The sequence below is a fragment of the Propithecus coquereli genome, unplaced genomic scaffold (assembly GCF_000956105.1).
Source record: "Propithecus coquereli isolate 6110/MARCELLA unplaced genomic scaffold, Pcoq_1.0 Scaffold108, whole genome shotgun sequence".
NCBI lineage: Eukaryota > Metazoa > Chordata > Mammalia > Primates > Indriidae > Propithecus > Propithecus coquereli.
In genome coordinates this window covers 6,526,663-6,546,503 of record NW_012134747.1, presented here as the reverse complement: position 1 = coordinate 6,546,503, position 19,841 = coordinate 6,526,663, and the positions used below count along the sequence as shown (strand labels likewise).

At 39.2% G+C, this 19,841-nt stretch overlaps 1 protein-coding gene and 1 pseudogene across 2 annotated transcripts in view; both read right to left on the bottom strand.

Annotated features, from left to right (window-relative positions):
- NXPH1 (neurexophilin 1) overlaps nt 1-19,841 on the bottom strand; it is a 329,905-nt gene that overhangs the window by 264,091 nt on the left and 45,973 nt on the right. The gene's annotated exons all lie outside the window — the stretch shown is intronic.
- On the bottom strand, nt 2,764-3,978 carry LOC105813100 (annotated as a pseudogene). The gene has a single exon (XR_001137644.1). The product of XR_001137644.1 is annotated as a glyceraldehyde-3-phosphate dehydrogenase pseudogene (transcript).

Genomic DNA, 19,841 nt, shown 5'->3' with positions numbered 1-19,841 from the left:
TGCGTTACAGCTCTATCCAGGAGTATACAAGAGGCCCATACATTTTTAAAAATTTTTATACTCACAATGATCCTGTAAGTTACTTGGGAAAGATATTATCATCACTGTAATTTCTGAGATAGGGAAATTAGAAGAGGTTAAATGACTTACACACAATCCCACAGTGCTATTAATAATTAGTGATGGTTGTGGGAACAGATCTCAGATCTCCCAGCTTTCAGCCAAATGCTTTTTTCTCTTCACTCTGTTATCTCTCCAACAACAATGAACAAGATTGATCTCAACTCAAATGACACTTGAATTAATTTTTTCTCTAAATGTATAATATTTCCAGACAATTATACAATATCCATACAGGACACTGGATGGATATGTAGGCCCTGAACATTACCCTCTGATTGCCATCTTCACTGATGTACCCATGACTCTTGGGTAGAACCTTTAGTATGTCCCTGTTGTAGTTCTCTTATCTCTACAATAGGAAGTTATGATAGATCCATCCTCACATGCCACTCCGACCGTAACTAGGGGCCAGTCACACAGCTCCTCTGGTTCTCAGTTTCTTGATCTATAAAATGTCAATGACATATTAGATAATTGATGAGCTTTCGTCCTCCTCTAAACCTCTATGATCTTAAAATTGCTAAATCATTCCCAATCTTAATTTATTCACCTATAACATGTAGTACTAAACTAGATGTTACACTAAATTCCTATCAGCATCCAAGTGCTATGATCCTAGAATTTGAAATATGACTCCAGAGTTTTGGAATTGTTTCAATGTGTCATTTGGAAAAATAATTCACCAGAAATCGCCATGGAATTTTTTATGTAATAATTCCATTCACTAGATGTATGGATTCCAAAGATTTCAATGAACCTAGGAATCTGCAATTTTAAAGGTCTTAGGTGCCCAGGATACAGGATATATGGCCAGGTATGAGAATCACTACATCAAGGTACTCAGGATCAGTAATTTATAGTCATATCTTCCATGGCACAACTCCTAAAATCTTCCAGGAACTGATTATTTGCCATTTCATTACTCAATAACAAATTGCAATTTCTCATTTTTGCATTGTGCACATGAAAAGCCTAACTTCAGTTCATTGGTGAGAGCTGATAGCCACATTATGTTATGAAATTTAGAAAAGACGGATCCTTAGTGCTTGAAAGAGCCAGATGACAGAAATCATATCTGTCAGAGCAGACAGATTTTTCAAAGCTAGCTCTAAAAACAAAAACCAAAAACATATGCTAAAGATCCCAACTCACTAACAAGTGTCATTAAAGGACTTAATAAGATACTTTCCACCATTATAGACTAGACCCTTTCAAGATTTTAGTTACAGAGAACTTGTCCATGCTGTTTACCTTTGAACATTAAGTTTTATTGGAGACTTCGTAGAGCTAAAGGCCTAAAAATTTATATTCAAATTCTGGCTGTAACCACAAGCTAGGGGACCCCTACCTAGTGGTTTAACCTTTGGTCATATGTCTGATAAATGAAGAAGGCCAACTGGCAAAGGTCTGCATTAAAATTGTATGATACTGTGAAAGGTGATGTTAGGAAAGTAAGAGCTGTTGAATCCATATTTTGCTATTATTAATAGAATTATGGATAATGCATCAGCTGGTTCCAATAGCTACAGTGTTATTACCATTCTAGGTATGAAACAAGTTCCTTTCAAAATTCTGTATTACAGCAGCAGGCAAAACCCTGAGCAGTCTAGATAATATCATGCCCTTCACAAAAGAGGAGGCTTGTGTTCGGAAATAATAATAGCAAACACGTGTCAGGCACTGTTATGAATGTTGAAAACATAGCACCTAATTTAATGCTCACAACAGCCAAATAAGTCAGATACCATTTCTGAATCCCAGAGAAGTTGGCAACCTGCCCAAAGTCACATAGCTAGGAAATGCCACACTTGGATTTCAACTCAAGCAGCCTGACCCTACAGTCTATACTTTTAATCGTCATGATATTCTTTCTTTCCCTTGCTCACCAAACTTTAAAAATTCTGTATTAGTGATTATTTCCACAAATCAATGGGTCATCAGTTTTCCAGAGAAATCGTACATAACGAAATTCAAATACCTGATCCAATGCTATTACCACCAGGAGTATTAGACAAAAAGGAGCTGATGCTATTGAAGGGAAACTTAGATTTAAAATGCAAATGTGATCTCTACTTAAGCCCATGCCAGACACTGACAAAAGCTTTGCTTCATTTTGCCTTCTTTGGGTTCCAGAATCTTGACCTAACGGTCAGGAAACTTCTGCCAGTTCAAGTTTATACTTGGATGCAGTATTTTAACTCACAAATACATGAAAATGACAAAAAGATTTGTTCAGAATGTAGGAACCCACACTCTTTTATAAAAATGTGATTCACTTTCTAGTTCACTGAATTCATAAGAAAGTAAACTATAAAGGCTATGAAGAGATTTCTATGTCTGCATGTGGTTCTTCCACATGAGGGAAGTGGTGATCACCTTTAACTAATGTGGCCGCATAAGAAGTCTCTTTGCTTGTCTAACCCTTCCCTCTCTGTGAAGTCTGTGGTGGTGTGGGAAGCCACAGCCAGACCAGCTGCACAGGCCATACTCACAAGTGTGCAACTATGGCACCCCTTTACAGACCCCTAAACAGACCTTTGAGGGTTGATTGGGCCTTGCCACTCCAGCCCAGTTTTTTTTTTTTTTTTCCAAGTACAGGGAACTTTATTGATGGTACATGACAAGGTGGGGCTCCCTGGGCCCCTCCCATTCTTCAGGGGCTCTGGCATGGAAACTGTGTTGTGAGGAGGGGAGATTCTCAGGGAGGTGGGGACTGAGTACGCAGGGACACCCCAGCATCTGAGGCCTCTCTCTTCCTCTGTGCTCTGGCTGGGGCTGGTGGTCCGGGGCTCTTACTCCTTGGTGGCCATGTGGGCCATGAGGTCCACCACCCTGTTGCTGTAGCCAAATTCATTGTCATACCAGGCAATGAGCTTTACAAAGTGGTCATTGAGGGCGATGCCAGCACCAGCATCAAAGGTGGAAGAGTGGGTGTCACTGTTGAAGTCGGAGGAGACAACCTGGTGCTCAATGTAGCCCAGGATTCCCTTGAGGGGGCCACCCGCCGCCTGCTTCACCACCTTCTTGATGTCATCATACTTGGCTGGCTTCTCCAGACGGCAGGTCAGGTCCACCACCGACACGTTGGCAGTGGGGACGCGGAAGGCCATGCCAGTGAGCTTCCTGTTCAGCTCGGGGATGACCTTGCCCACGGCCTTGGCTGCGCCAGTCGACGCGGGAATGATGTTCTGGAGAGCCCCACGGCCATCACGCCACATCTTCCCAGACGGGCCATCCACGGTCTTCTGGGTGGCGGTGACGGCATGGACTGTGGTCATGAGTCCCTCCACGATGCCAAAGTTGTCATGGATGACCTTGGCCAGGGGGGCTAAGCAGTTGGTGGTGCAGGAGGCATTGCTGACGATGGTGAGGTTGTTTTGGTACTTGTCGTGGTTCACGCCCATCACAAACATGGGGGCGTCAGCAGAGGGGGCGGAGATGATGACCCTCTTGGCACCCCCATCTAGGTGAGCCCCGGCCTTCTCCAGGGTGGTGAAGACGCCGGTGGACTCCACAACGTAATCGGCGCCCGTTTACCCCCATTTGATTTTGGTGGGATCTCGCTCCTGGAAGATGGTTATGGGATGGCCATTGATGACAAGCTTCCCGTTCTCCGTCTTGACTGTGCCATGGAACTTGCCGTGGGTGGAGTCGTACTGGAACATGTAGACCATGTAGTTGAGGTCAATGAAGGGGTCATTGATGGCAACAATGTCCACTTTGCCAGAGTTAAAAGCAGCCCTGGTGACCAGGCGCCCAATACGGCCAAAGCCGTTTATTCCGGCCTTCACTTTCACCTTGGTGTCTCAGAGACGGTGCTGGTGCTGCGCGAGAAGATGCGGCTGTCTGTCGAACGGGAGGACCAGAGACTCCAGCCCAGTTTTTGTTGTTCTGACTTGGCAAGTTTCTCACCAGGCATCAGTATTGGTTACAGAACTTGGGGACATCTCTGTGTGGAACCTGAGAGGCCCTGGAAAGATACTGTATCCATTCACTCACTTGTACTTTTATCTTTGCACTCCTTGTTTTAGTAGCTCAATAGTTAACCAAACTACAAACAACTTAAGCCAAATCCAAGTTTCATTCTTCTAATCTTCAAATCCAGACTGACCTCTGTCAGCCGACATAGCTCAGCTTGCATCGGGGCCCACATTGCTGAGTCTTGGTCTTCGCCTGGGCACTTGATAAAAGTAGTCTTGGAGCACTGCCTGTTTGCTGTGAACAACCCCCAACCTTAGGAATTGTCTCTTTCTGCTCAATGTGGGAACCAAAAAAGAGTTCTCCACTAACACAGTTGAAAGACCCATCTAGCACCACTGATCATCACACAGACACTTGTCATGCTTCATATCATCTTACCTGATAGGAAGTACATTGTATAGAATCTGTATACTTCATGCTGTATATTCTCAGGTCCGAGCTCCTGGAACGCCAACTGCCAAACATTATACTCACGTGGTACATGAAATATATACCATCTATCTGATCAGAGCTAAAATCCTAAATTTTCAATGAACCCACACCCCTGCATTACCTACCACTCTAATATAGACTCTATTTGATTGACATCACATGTTTCCCTTTCCTGGCTCTAAATCTTAGCCCTCTAATTAAGCCCTAAGAATGACTTTGAGCAAAGACATATTAAATATCTTCCCTAGGACTTTGCACATAACAGCTCCTCAAAATAGTATGTTCATTAACTGCTAGCATACTAAAGTTTGTAACACACAATTATCAGTATCCATAAAGGCATGAACATGTTGTGCTATAATTCCCCAATAGAACTGAAAACAGAGGTTCCAATAAGAACAAGGAAAATAAGAGACTATTTTCAATATGGAAAGGACTTTCCACAAATAGAAATGTCAAAAAAAAAGTCAATCTCATCCTTAAATTCCTTTTGGTTTTCAAATATTATAAACCTCACCTGAGGTTGCTTCTACAGACTGGGCAAAACATTTTTGAAAATAAGAGGGGAAAAAAGAGGGACTGATAAACCCATGAACATAAAGTTACTCTGAACATACAATTTCAGCCAAGACAAAACCTATCAACTCTATTTTTTTCTCACTAAAACTAAAGCAGTCAGCCATGATTTGACCAATTTCCCCCTCTGATTTGGCTCTTCTGCTTGATACTTAATTGGTTAGTGGTGGGAAATAGCTGACAGGTGTGATAATGAAAGTTAAATGATCAGCATACCCCAGAGATATCCTTTCAAAATGAAGTTGATATCTATGTAAATAAGGTATTTGTAATAATAATAACTTGCGTATGTACAGTGCTTCATGATTTTAAAAGCGTTTTCACATATTAGCTCATTTGATACAATATTTTCACAAAATATGCAGAGTAGGGATGATTGCCTCATGCCGAAGAGGAAACTTCAGTTGCAACATTACCATAGTAAGGAAAACAGATTAAATCTTATTTACTACCTACCTCCTTTATATTTATTTTGAAAAGCATTGCTCATTAAATAGATGTATCTGATCATGAAAAGAGTAAACTATGGTTTCCTTGTGCTGTTTGTGAGACATAGTTCTAGAAAAAGTGGTCTCAAAGTTGAGTGTGCATCACTATCACCTAAGGGTTTGCAATTGCCAAGCCCCACCACTTGGGGTTTCTGAGTCACTAGTTCTGGGATGAGGCCAAAGAAGTTGCATTTCTGACACGTTCCCAGGCAACACTACTATGGCTGGTCTGGGGACCACAATTTAAGAACCATTTTCAAGTACTCAATACCCAATTTTCTTTTGTCTCTCAATGACCCCAATGAAAAGTTGGACAGGTCCCAATGTTATTCTGCTCATTCTTGGGTGATATTAAATTGCAATTACTATCACTCTAAATTATTAATATGATCTCAATTCATAAATTAGAATGTCCAGTTTATGATATTAATCAAAACTCTGAACTTGACTTAATGTTAAAACTTCTGCCTTCTTCCTCTTCAGACTTTCTTAGGCTGAAAAAGAGTGGGGAAGGAAAGAGGAGCATGACCGGCTTCTGGCTTTCTTTTCCCTGTGCTGCCCACGTACATACCAGCTCCTCTGAGGTAGGTGGAGGGATCTTATTTTGTCGGGGTGGAGAAAAGAAAGGGAAGGGGTGAAGAGATGCCCCACATGAAGTGGTACAGTTGTAACAATCTTTGCACTCTTTTGGGCTGGAAGATTTTGAAGGTGACTCTCCAGTGGGTATTTTAGTGTGTTATTTGGAGAATCCCAGGACTGCAACTTATCTAATATAACTCCATTCCAACTAGCTGCCACCCGCTCCTTCCCCAGCCCCTAGGAATCTAGTGCTCACCCTCTAGGTTCTTTCCATAGGCTCCCTCCTCCTTCTCCATAGACCCTCTCATACTTTCAGGTCTGAAAAAGGCTAGAAAAGTATAGAATTGGCTCTTGGCCATCTCCTCTCTGAAATTGATTTAAGGAAAACCAGCTTTAGAATTTCTCATCCATTGTATCATGATGTGTGATGGTTAATCTTATGTGTCAACTTGGCTAGGCTATGGTGTTCAGTTGTTTGGTCAAACACCAGCCTCGATGTTGCTATGGAATTATTTTTTAGATGTGATTAATACTTAAATCAGTAGACTTTGAATAAAGCAGATTATCCTTCATAATGTGTGGGTGGGCCTCATTTGATCAGTTGAAGGTCTTAAGAGAATGTATGAGGTTTCCTGAGGAGGAAGGATTCTGCCTCCAAACTGCCTTCAGCCTCATCAATTCTAGTAGGAATCTCCAGCCTGCCAACCTGCGCTACCAATTCCAGACTCGACATTCCCCACAATCCTTAAAATAAATCCCTACCTATCTACCTCCTATTGGTTCTACTGGTTCTATTTCTTTGGAGAACCCTAACTAACACATGATGTTTTGCTGAAACTTCTATTTTAACATCCCTTTTTTAAAACCTCACAAAAATCTATATCACTCCCATTTTACAGATGAGGAAATAAAGGTATAAATTTAGCCAAGGACATAGCATTTAGTGAGGGTACAGTCACCATGTAGCCCTGGGATTTGAACCCAGGTCACTCTGGCTCCAAAGACCATGTTGCAACCACCAGAAGGAATTGCTCCATGCCGATGAAAGCTAGACCACTAAATCAGACCACTAAATCGGTACTCCTATGTGGACCCATCCATGAAATTATGAGTGCCTGGAACAAGAACAGTTAATTCAGTGTTTTAAGTTTGGGAGAATTCTGTCAACTTGATAGACCCAGTTGGTTGCACTTCACAAAAATAAAGTATTCAGATAATTGACTGCATTTGTTGGCATTGTCAAGGTATTTAGGGGTGGGGGAAAATATAGTAGTATTGATAGCAAAAATTTAAAAAACGACCATTTTCTGAAATCTTTACTATATGACTGTGATCTTCACTCTACACACATTATATCATTAAATATCTATGAAGAAGGTATAATCATCCTCACTTTATGAATAGGAAACTGATGCTTAAAGATGTCAAATAAGGGTGCAGAAAGAAAAAGTTAAATTCTAATTCCCACAGCAGTAAAATATGAAAAAATAATACCTACCTCATAGGTTGATATAAAGAGAGGAAAATTGAATATATTAAAGTGCTAATAACAGGGCTTACCATATTCTATGAAAGTTAGTTCCTTCTCCTTTTTGCAGAAATAAATACCTGCCTAGAGAAAGTATGCTTGTCTGCATAAAAAAAAATTCATTCTTCTGTGAAAATTCAAGAAAGGAATTAGAAAACCAGGTGGGACAATAAGTACTTCCTTGAGAGCCTGCTGACATCTTGGTTCTCAGGAAGGGCTTTCGATATTCTGAGACAATAAAATATATAGGATACATAACTATGACCCTTCCTAATAGAAAAATTGTTTCAAAAATCAACTAACTGCTTCCTAAGTTTTCCTTCATTTTACTTTTGGATTCTTCCTTTTATTTGAGAGAACAAAAATAATATTAAATGCCCTATTCTATGACTCTTATACACCAATACAGACACCATATTACTCCTGGCACCTCAAACTTTCAGAAAATCCTTTTAACTTGAGAGAGATAGAATGAGAGAGAGAATGAGAGAGAGAGAGAGAGAGAGAGAGAGGGAGGCAGGGAGAGAGAAATCACTTTTCATGCACTCATGAGTTTCTCATCTGACTAGAAAATTCTTTCAGATTTTTGTTCTTAAGCCAAAAAGTAGACCTTGACTCCACTGGAACATTTTCTTGACCATATAATCTTTCTGATTGCATATATATGAGCATTTAATTATGTTGCTGACTTCAGTGAGCTGAAAATAGGCAATTAATTTTCCTCTAATCCCAAAAGTTGACACTTACTCCAGGTCAAGGCAGGAAAATATATTGTAGTCATATAACAATGAAGTTTATACTACTCTCCAGGTTCCTGCTCAAGGTAAATTGGCCTGAGCTGTTCCCTCACTCTATGAGGACAAAATGTTCTTTCTTCACACAGTACAGGCAAATGTTCCAGGAGAATATGAGGTTCTGGGAACAGCAATAAGCAAAGTCAACACACAAGGCAGTCTGATGTATCAGTTACTTACCTGCTGCCATTTTCTATGCCAGCAAAATACTGGCATAAAAACCCTACCTTTCATCCAGCAGTGTTGAAATAGCCAGAGCTATAGGGTTAAAATCACAAGCAATTTAAAACACACATCTTTCCATGGCTGGTGCAGAGCCTCAGAGGAAGATATCCTCCAAGTGAGCTAATCACCACCCCCACGTTATTTGGGGGACAGAAAATCCCATAATGTAACCCCGGTGATGACCAAACCATTTTAGTTCAAAGGGCCACAACCCCTTAATCATAAATTTGCCCTGCCTCACAAAGATAGTCAACAGAATGGTGGATTATTCATCACATGGTAACCCAAGATAACATCCTGGGGGACTGTGGATGAAACAGGAAGGTTTGTTCTTTGAAAATGAACTTTCCCTGCTTATTGACTCTGATAGATTACATTTTAGAGGAGTAAAAAGAAAGGGCCTTTCCTTCTTTTTCTTTCTGTCTCTTTCAGTTAGAATACTCTGGCTACAAGGGAAATAATCAATAAATAGAGTTTCCAGCCAAACTTAAGGGGATAAACTAGTAAATGCTAAGCTTTGGAGCATTACGAAGGCTCATTGTGCAGCTTCAGAACAATTTCCATGTCATTAGCTCTAAATGCTCCCTCCTCCACCAATGGGACCGACTACCAGGCACAGCATCAGCATTATTGTGCTTTCCACTCTCAGGCATGACAACAACATGACAATGAGGATGATGATACCACCTTTCATATCTATAACATATTGAAGCATATGGAGTTTATTTATATACCAGTAGATTGTGCAAGCTCCATGAAGGCAGGAATCATGTCTGTTTTATTCATCATCATGTCCTCCAAAGCCTGTTAAAATGCCCCGTTGATAAATGTTTGTCGAATAAATGTATTAAATATCTCGTTTAATCCTCAGAAAACAATGTCCTCTGAAGGAGATCATTGGTTCCATTTTACAGAGGTTAAAACCTAGATTTATGACGGTAAGCAGTGTACCTAAGGTCACACAGATATTAAGTGATTGAGTCAGAAGCCAAACTAAGGTCTTCTAACTCCAAATATAGTATCCATCACCCTACAGTGCCACTCAACTTGATGACAGCTACATCGTGGATAAGGCAAGTAACATTATTCAAAACACAAAAATAACTATGCTTCTGAAAAGAATGGCAAAAGAAAAAATCTAAAACTCTAAGGCCAGATCACAATAAAAGTGCAGTAAGGAGTCAAGTTCTAAAGATTGATCATTATTAATCAAATTATAGATCAGCCCCAATAGCCGCATATTTCCTTACGCTTGCACTCAAGAGACCCTTTTGTAAAACATTCACAGAAAAAGATCGATACCTCTCTGGAGGTAAGTGGCATAAATTATGTCTCAACATATACAGCACAGGAGTTTTACTGTGTGTTGTATACAGTAATTGCATTTTATAGATGACTGTGGAAAGCTTCAGTCCTCATTGATTTTGATCATAAACTAAAAGGCGACAAAAAGAAAAGAACAGCATTTTAGATGAAGAAGTCAGTCAGCTGAAGCTGCAAAAGAAAATGAAAATTTGGCATGCTGAATGTGATCAATTCATGCTTCTTGGAAAATGAATGTAGATATTTCAGTGCTTTCATTATGAGCTGGTAGCAAGACTTGAAAAGGACTATGAGAATTCCTGTTTGTCTAATAGTCCATGGTGGTACCCATTAGCAGGATTTAAGATGATAGGTAAGCCAGCCTAAACTACAGCCCTTTCTAACTTTCCACATTACGGGTACCATCAGAATGGCTTATGAGCCACGTTAACTGAATATTTTGTGCTTTTATTATTGCATTTAATGTGTCTTTGGGATTTACAATCAAAATCAAAGGGAGATTGTGATGTAATCTGGGAACATCAATATGTCGCTTACATTTCTGACTTCCAGGAGCATATTTTTCAAGCACTACTGTCTTAATTTCCTTCACTTCTTCATGCCCTTCACAGCAAGCAATTCTAAAGGGATGTTAATGCAGCATAACAACTCTTTACCCTTTTTCAAGGCCAATTTTGCAATATGGGCAAAATGATTGGAAATGGAGTCCTGAAAACGCTGAAACCATCTGTCAGGGACTCAGTTAAGAAGATCCACACTGTTTCACAGCCAAGGATGGGGATATATTATGCCTGGCTGAAAATATCCAAAGCAAGTGGATTCCCATTCAAGCTTGGTAGGATAAATTACAAATTTTTTTTATTACTCATTCCCCTGGTAAAATTACACTTGCATATGATAATAAGCCATAAGCTACACTGATGCAGAAGAAGGAAAATGGTGACCATTAGCCAAAAATAATGCTTTTCTAGTAGTAAATAATAACCAAAGCAGGTGTCACTAAAAGAAACCACAAGCTTCTTTCAAAATGTCTGCAAACTCATTTACATTCATAGGCATAATCCTGTGAAATATTCCTATACATTTTGTAAAAATAACCGTTAATATTTAATCATGAACTCCAAAAGTACTTGGCTAATAGTTATTCATGAAATGTATTTGGTAAAATATTAAAGAACTGGAGGGTGGGGCTGTTGTAATTAAATTATATAGCTTGGGATATCAAGCTTTAGAATCAGTTAAATACTTTATCTCCTTCCTCCCTTAAGTATTTATTGCCATTTTTAAACTACTGACATTTTACATAGAAATAGTGATTCTCACAGTTTATAAAACAGATTTTTATGCTAGTAAACAGTGGTAGTCAAAATGTTTCCACGAATGTTGGAACTGATCGGTTCACAGGAAGCAAAGATATCCCCAGTTGTAAATGTAGCAACACAAAAATGAATCATCAATTCCACATTCCCTCCCTCAGAGAAGGTTAAAAGTGAATGAAAAATAGGGTCCTTTTTATGAAGTACCGAGTAAACGTTTGGTTACAAAGTTGCAATCATGAGATTAAATGTGTTAGAAAAATAGCTTGTGTATCTATAACTACAAGCACAGTTAGCCCTCTCCCATTCCCCAGACCTCCTGCTAAAACACTGGAATACATGAATTGAAAACTCAGTCCAGTAATTTTCTGTACTAATTAGATTACCATTTGTGAAATCTTTTAATTTCTCCTGTGTCTTTTAAGATTATTGTTTAATGTTAAACTGAAGTACTGCCAGAGTGATTTGGTTAGCTTCCTTCTAAGTGACATTCATGAAAGCCTTGTTTTATTAACACAAAAACATTTGGATATTTGGTGGAGAATTGTGGCATTTGAATGCACAAATCAAGCACATGCCTTGAGAGAGATGTTCCAAAGAGCATGACTAAGTCAGTAGGATACCCAGGGGGACCCCTCAAGGCTGGGGTTCTGGAATACAGCAGTCTTTGACTTTTCCAATGAGGATGCAACAGAACTTGAGTACTGGAGGGACCAAGATATAGGCTTGAGAGAGCAAGATGTGTTTTGGCTTAATTAAATCAAGGACCCAATTACCTTGAACCAAGGTGTCAGATCAAAACGTGACCCAGCAAAGCTATTGAGATGCAGAGAAATCCTCCTGACCCAACCATTTAACTGGTTCCTGAACCTAGAGCAGATTTAAATTCATAGGTAGAGGTTAAGTGTCCAGCTGAGGGAACTGGGGGTATATTAAGGCAGATCCTTTCAACAAGCCACTCATAATACTAGTAAGCAAGGAATCTAAGTAGTTTTGTCAAATGGAATACCAAGGCAGAAATCTTGCACTTTTCTTCCTAAATTGGGGGCTCCTGATATTTGACAAACAATTCTTTTCAGAGGGGCCAATGTTAGCTAAGAGAATGTTCGCTCTGCACAGCACAGGACCCATGAATGAATCAACCATTCAATTATAGCAATAGTGCCATCCACTCAACCATTAGCTGTAGTCAGACCTCCAGGGGTGTTGGAGACACTAAATGTGAGAATGCCTCTAAACCATCTACACACGGTACCAGGCACGTCATACACACCCAATAAATTTTAGTTCCTTGCTCTTCCTTAATTGTGGTGGTTAGTGGATTGATGCCCTGTGCTATGCCACCAGAATTTTCTGGAACAGGAACAGACGACTCAGTGATGTCATAAAAACTCAGATATCTGAGAATGTAGAAGGAACCTCTTCCATATGGGAAGACCACCCACTTCCCAGAGAGTTTTATGTGGAACACCAAAGGAGGAAGAGAACATCCCACAAGCAGACAGGCCAAATCCACCCTAGTATGTGGGGAGACCAAAGTTGCTATCATTTTACCCTCGCATCTCGGCTCTGACAGTATAGCTACCAATTGCTTGAACCCTCTTAGGTAGGAATCCTGAAGCCACATCCCTTTTTCAGATCTCTATACATATAATTTGCAAATGCAAGGAACTAAATAAAATGCCTCTTAAAGGCTTGAGTCTAATGACTCTTCAATTAGAACCAATATTGAGAGATTAGGAAACTTACTACAAAATTAAAAACAAAATTGTTGAGGTTTAGTAGGCTGCTAAAGGATAAAGTTGATGGACAATTGCAAAACCCGTCATCTTAACAGAATCAATAGCATTAGCTGTTATTTACTGAGCTCTTACTACCTGCCAGAACTTGTACACAGTGCAATACATAGATTATCTCACTGACCCTCACAACCTTTGAGATGAGACCTCCCATCTTGTCTATTTTACAAATGAGAAAACTCAGTCTAACTTATCCGGGGCCTCGCAGCTGGTAGGTCATTGGCCTGAGCCAAAAATGCCTATGTGAAAAGAAATGTAAAAGAGGTAATTCCTCCATTAGGCCTCAGAAAAAAAAAAAAAAAAAGTACAAATTAAAATAAAAGGCATAAAAGGAAATTCCCATTATGTAGATTCTGGTAGCACTATAAGTGGCCACAGCTGGAAGAAAGAATACAAAACTAAGAGGTTACAAGGTCTGAATTTCAGTCATTTTGCTTTCTATGAGATAGTTTTATGCTTTTGGGAAAATCTCTTAATCGACTTAATCTCTATGGTTAACTAGTTATTAAAATGGTCAAACATGGTCTTTTGAAGCTTGATATCATAACTAATGTATGCTTTATAAACTGATAGATCACAGAATAGTACATAGATACGTGGTATGTAATATATTTATAAAGCAGCATAGCATGGGGTGGTGGGAAAAGAAGAAAAGGGGTAGAACTGTAATACCTACCATAGGCTAATGCTTTCCATGTGGCATTTTCATGAGTTCTATAAGTTAGATAGTGTCATTGTCATTAAGCAAGTGAAGAACAGGAACTATGGAGGATAAAATAATGAGAAAAGGGCTTGCCCTAAACTGTTTGATAATCCAGTAGGAGAGCCTGATAAACACATAATCCCCTGGAAACTCTGCGATAGTCCTTTATAGTTTTTTTAACACAAGTTATTTCACATGACACTTAAAATTCTTCAGATAAAGAAATTAAGTTTTGGAAGTTTAATTGACATAATGAGGTGACCAGGTGTTGGAAGAGGAACTCAGAACATATCTTCTGATATTAACTTCTGAGCCCTTTCCACTGCTCCACACTGTCTCAATGTCCCATGGTCTTTTCCAAAGTTCCCCTTGCTAACTGAATTCCAAAATTTTATTCTCTAAGACTTGCTACTTTGAGTAGAGTTGCTTGTTTCAGGGCAAGGTGTTGAGTAAAGTTACGTGGAAATATTTATATTTTAAGAAACTTAAAAGTCTTTCACAGTGATTGAAGAGATATAATACCAATTCATAAGTATTAACAGTACTCAACTTATGGAAGTAGAGCAATAAAATGGAAGGACAAGAGAGAAGCTATCTCATGATGGGTCTACCACCATATAAGCCAGTGAGCTGATGATTTATTGAGGAGAAAGAGGAGGAAACTAATATCTACGTTACACACACTTTATGCTAGGCAGATTACATATTCATTCAACAAATATTTATTGAGCAACTATTCTGCCAGGTGCTCTGCAAGGCTCTGAGTATACAATGGTAAGCAAAGTAAACATAGGTCCCAATTTTCATGTGCATAATGTCTAGTCTTAGAAAGTAGACCTTAAACAAATAATCATTTAAATGCCTAAACTCTTAATCATAAGGGCTATGATCAAGAAATAATAAAAGGCTTGTAATTTAAATAAATGAGGGGTTTCAGAAAGGCTTAACTAAGGAAATTATATACAACCTAAGAACTGAAGAAACAGTAGAAATTAACTAGATCAAGAATAATGAGAAAACCTATCCAGGTAGAGATGACTGCACACCAAAAATCCTGAGGACAAAAAGCCTTATGTATGCCAGAAACTGAAAAAGAAAGATGATAAAGCCAGAACATTGAGAATAAGGGTGGCATAATGCAGGATGAGTTGGGAGAGGGAGGCAGGGGCTTTAGTATATCTTGATTTGAGCTTATCGACCTCTTCATTTTCAGAGTGGGTCCTTATCAATACCTGAATCCAAAATGTTCTCTTCAGGAAAATAATTTCTAATTATTGCTTCCTGTACTCTATCTCTGATATGTCCCTTGAAATGTGTTAGCCTGAGGTTGAAAAACAAGTTTTTTTTCTAATACTATATTTAAACCACAAAAAGATTTGCCAAATGGGAAGTGAAGTCTTTGAGCGCCCTCCCCAGCTTAACCAAAATACTACCCTCTAGCCCATCCCACCTCCTAAAAGAGAATGGGATCTAAGGAGATCAGGAGAAGAACAGGGTAATTCTTTGTGCCATCCTTCTACGGAGTGAGGAGAGGAAATGAGAAATTACAAGTTCCTTTTATGGTAACTTCTGCGATCTCCATGAGCAAGGCACTTTGGAGGATGAGTTGACAGGTTTTATTTAGTTTGGCATCAGTTTTGAGGTGGTTGTCCTAACAAGTGTACTTCATGCTTGCAATTACTTCACCTGTATTTTTTTTTCCCATTGGTCAGAAGCTTATGTATTTTGCAAATTGCTTAGGTGGTGGTCTCTATACCTAAGTATAGTATGGAATGACAGAGGTAAAATGTCATCATTGGAATTTGATCAGTTACTGAATGATGCAATATTTTTCCTGCATGAAAAAAAGGAGAATATTATTTTGATTGAAGAAAAAGAGAAAATTAAAACACCTACATATGTCCATTTTTTTATTACCACTCCTAAAAAGTGTTACCTTATTGGAGATTTTTTCCCATTACTTTTTTTAAAAGCTCAGTTTTATGACATTTACTCAACCAAATTCAGGATAAATAACAAGAAACTTATGCAGCGGTTTTGTTGTACACAGTTTTAAAAGGGGAGAGCTAATTTCATTTCATTCATTGATGTAACTCCCAGAATTAAAAATAATTAATATTAAGTATCTTTTTTCTTATTTTTGTTAAAAAGAAAGTCCAAATGCTTTGTAGAAATCACATACGGAGCCAAAACATATTCCTTGACAGCTGCCATCACTGGGCCCTCAGTCACAGGTGTTACCATCATCCTGCTTGATGGTGTAGACAAGATAAGCTACAATAAATAAGGCAGACCAAACATTTCAGATACGAAAAGCAAACTATTTTTTTGTACCAACCCTTAAAAACCTAACAAAATCTTGATATGTAAGGTCCAAGATATAAAGTTCCAGTTGTGATTTGCTGAACACAGTCTGAAAACTACGGTGATTGTGTGAGATCCTTGAGGGAGGGCTGTGTCTCAGTGACCCTTGTAACCCCAGTATCAGCATCATGCCTGGCACATAGAAGATACTAAACAAATTTCTGCAGATCTGCTTTGTTTCAGGCAGAGCATATGGGAAATTCAAGGCTTAATAAAACAGATGGTTTCATAGACAAGACTGTAAGACACACTTCTGATGTTCTCTACAGCCTACTTCTTAAAAGAAAACAAAGGAATGGATGTGTTATTTATTCTAGTTGCTAGCTGTGCTTGCATAGGGATGGCCATAAACTTCCAGTTGTTTCCACCATATATTGAAAGAAAGTTGATCAAAGCGATGAGAGATTAGTCTTCCTTGCTCACTCAGAATCACAGAATGTTAAAGTTTGAATGGACCTCGGAGAATATCTGGTATAGAGGTTTTCAGATTGTGTTTCAAGGGACCCCAGGGTGCCATAGAGGTGCCTCTGGGACACTTTCAGAAGAGGTCAAACAAGCAGGCATCTGAACATCCCACTCTGACACAATTTAGCATAGATCCTTTTATATATCTCATTTATATAACAGGGTTTTATAAGATTTTATTGGAAATATGGTTTTGAATGATAAAAACAATGCTTAACATCACTATCTAATCCAAACTTCAAATTTTACAAATACGGATATACAGCCCAAACATCCAAGATGTTCTAAGAATTAGTTACAAGACAGAAGCAAAAACCCAGATATGCTGATTCTTAACCTAGTGCACAATTCACAGCTATTAATACTGGAAATGTTAGGTTCTTACTTAAAGTACCTAGCACTTGATAGTTCCTCTAAGTCTAGGGAATAGGGAAGCAGAAGTTTGCAATATATTATGTTGCTAACAGCTTCTATGTGTGCCATATTAAGCAGTTTGCAAAGGAATCCACATCTACTTATTTATTCCTGCACATTGACAATGAATTGCAACGTATCTAGAGAGAATATTCTATTTTTTCAGATGAGGAAAACTACATTTCAAAGAAATCAAATGGCTCATGTAGCTACAGTTAACTGGTAGAGCTGGGACAAAACATAGTTATTCTAACAATTCTCTCTGACATGCCATTCCTCACAATGCTGGGGCCAGGCCTGCTTACCAGTGTTTTGGCCACTATACTCCTACCAAGGACAGTAAATAGGATTCAGCATCTGAGCTAATGCATTGATTGGCCACATTAATAAGTATTCTGAAGTTGAATATAGATTAAGCAGAAAGGAGTCAATGACCATGAGTAATGTTAGTCTTTGGCACAGGAGGAAGAAATGGAGGCATACCTGTCATCCTCACGATTTCTGATTAAGAATGCCAAAAGTACGGAATAGAGAAAAAGGCTGAAATACTTAAATCCTGAGCTAGGAAAGGCTAGCTTTCGCTTTGAGCCATATATCTGGCAGGTTAAGCTTGGGAATCCCTGAACGCCCCCAAAGTCATATAAGTAATAAGTGCTTCCAGGTTTTCCTGGCCTGAACAGCTCCCTACTAAAAACAGAAGTGGGCCTGGCTAGAGGGGATTCGATGGTGTGGAAAATGGACTTTAGAAAGGGAAATGAAACCATCCTCCTTTCACTGAGGCACAATCAGATGGCTGTGTTTGGGCACTGCTGACAGGGGCCAGATTCCACACACGCATTTGGGAAAGCCGGTGAAGCTCACGGAAACACTCTCCCCTGCAATTTAGCCCCAGCTGTTCAAGCTGAGGCTGCTCTTTAAAGTGAAGCAAACTGGTGGAAAAGCTCAAGTTCAGCAGTTTCACTCTGTTGGGCCAAAGCTTCCATGTAGTCCCAGCCCACGGATTCTGCTACATCGGCCAGATGTTCAGGGCCTCCCGAGCCAGTCTTCCAGGGAGCTCCATAAGAAGGCAACAAGACACCATGCTCATCAGGTCCAGACCAAAAGGAAGCGTGATCCAAAGGGGCATGGGGTCCTGCACAGCCTGCTCTGCCAGCACTGAATCTGGTCTATGCAAAAACTCCAGAAGGCTCCTGAAGCCAAAGTCATCAGAATTCATTTTAAAAACCTATTATTAGAGCAAGATAAAGCATGTTTACAATGGTGGATGACTGGGGTTTTTTTCAATTTTATCAATTACATCTTTTATTCTGAATGCAACTTTGTCATGGTGGTTGTCTCTAAATTACAAACAAATCGAGAAGCAATTAAAACAAGTTTGCTATTTTCACCTCTGACTTCTGTGTTTTGTTTCATAGTATTTATTGTATTCCCCAAGACCAGAAACCCCACCAGTCAAAAAATCTTTCCAATCACCACCAAATGTTTTTATGGAGGTATTTTTCTCTCCCAAGATGTTTCTCCACCCATCCAATTACCACTACAACTCAATACATTGGCATCCTTGGGAAGCCCTTTGTGAAATATACTCTCTACGGCCTCATGCAAATAATTTACCTTCTGCACTCTCGAGTCACTCGGGGTTTATTCATGATGCAGCTTATTCTACATGAGTTATATGAAAAGGAAAGAGAAATTGACCAGTATAATCATCGCTAGGTATTGCCTTTCTTTTTTTAAGATGTTGATTGAAAAGGGAGACCCCCAAATCAAGTTTCAGAAATCTCCATCAATGTCCACAAAAGAGGTTGCTATGGCTCATCAGACATTGAACGCAACATAGCACATGTGTGCTTCTCATCCCTGAGCACTGATGGACAAACGAAGCCTTGCCACTTGAGCCTCTCACATCCAGTGTCTGCCAGTAATTGAAGTATCTGGAAGATAAAAGATTCTCACCATGAAATGAAAAAATAATTCCTTTAGAAATATCCATCTTGACAATGACTAAATGTGTGGATCGTGATTGCAAACACTTAGTGAATTGCTAAGGAATAAAAGATTTAATTTCCAGGACTCCTTGAGGAGGAAGGGGGAAGTTTGCCTTTCACAATGTACAAGTCTTGGTGACTCATTTTTCTTCTTACAATTCCCAGGTGACAAAGTTCACACAATGGATGGATAGATTAAATAAAGATCAACTCTGGGTTCTGTAAAGTACAGCTTTTGCAGTCATTGTTAGAGGCTATTCGGGGAGTGCTAAGGCACGAGTAAGCCACTTAAGGCAGTGGTTTAGTCCACTGAGATTTATTGCCTAGCTTCCTGACACCAAGTGTTAGAAATTCTCACTGGTGACAAGTAGCCTATGTCACCTTGTTTTCCCTGGAGACAAATAAAAGGCAGAAAGATTCTGAATTCCAAAAGGAAATTGTTTTGAACCATGTCTATTCTCTGGAGCATTGGCCATATTCCCAAGTAAAGATGGATTTGCCATCTACTTCAACAGTTTTTGGACTTTAGGCATCAAGATCTTAGACCACACACATATGAGCAGAAGAATCACAGAATGTAGCTGGGAGAGCAAATAAAAATTCCATCCTATTTTTTTTTTACTTTTTGTTTTTAGCATTTTAACTGTAAAATAAAAAAAATACATGAGTGGATTAATAAAATGTGGTATATGTATACCATGGAGTACTATTCAGCTTTAAGAAACAATGGTGATATAGCACCT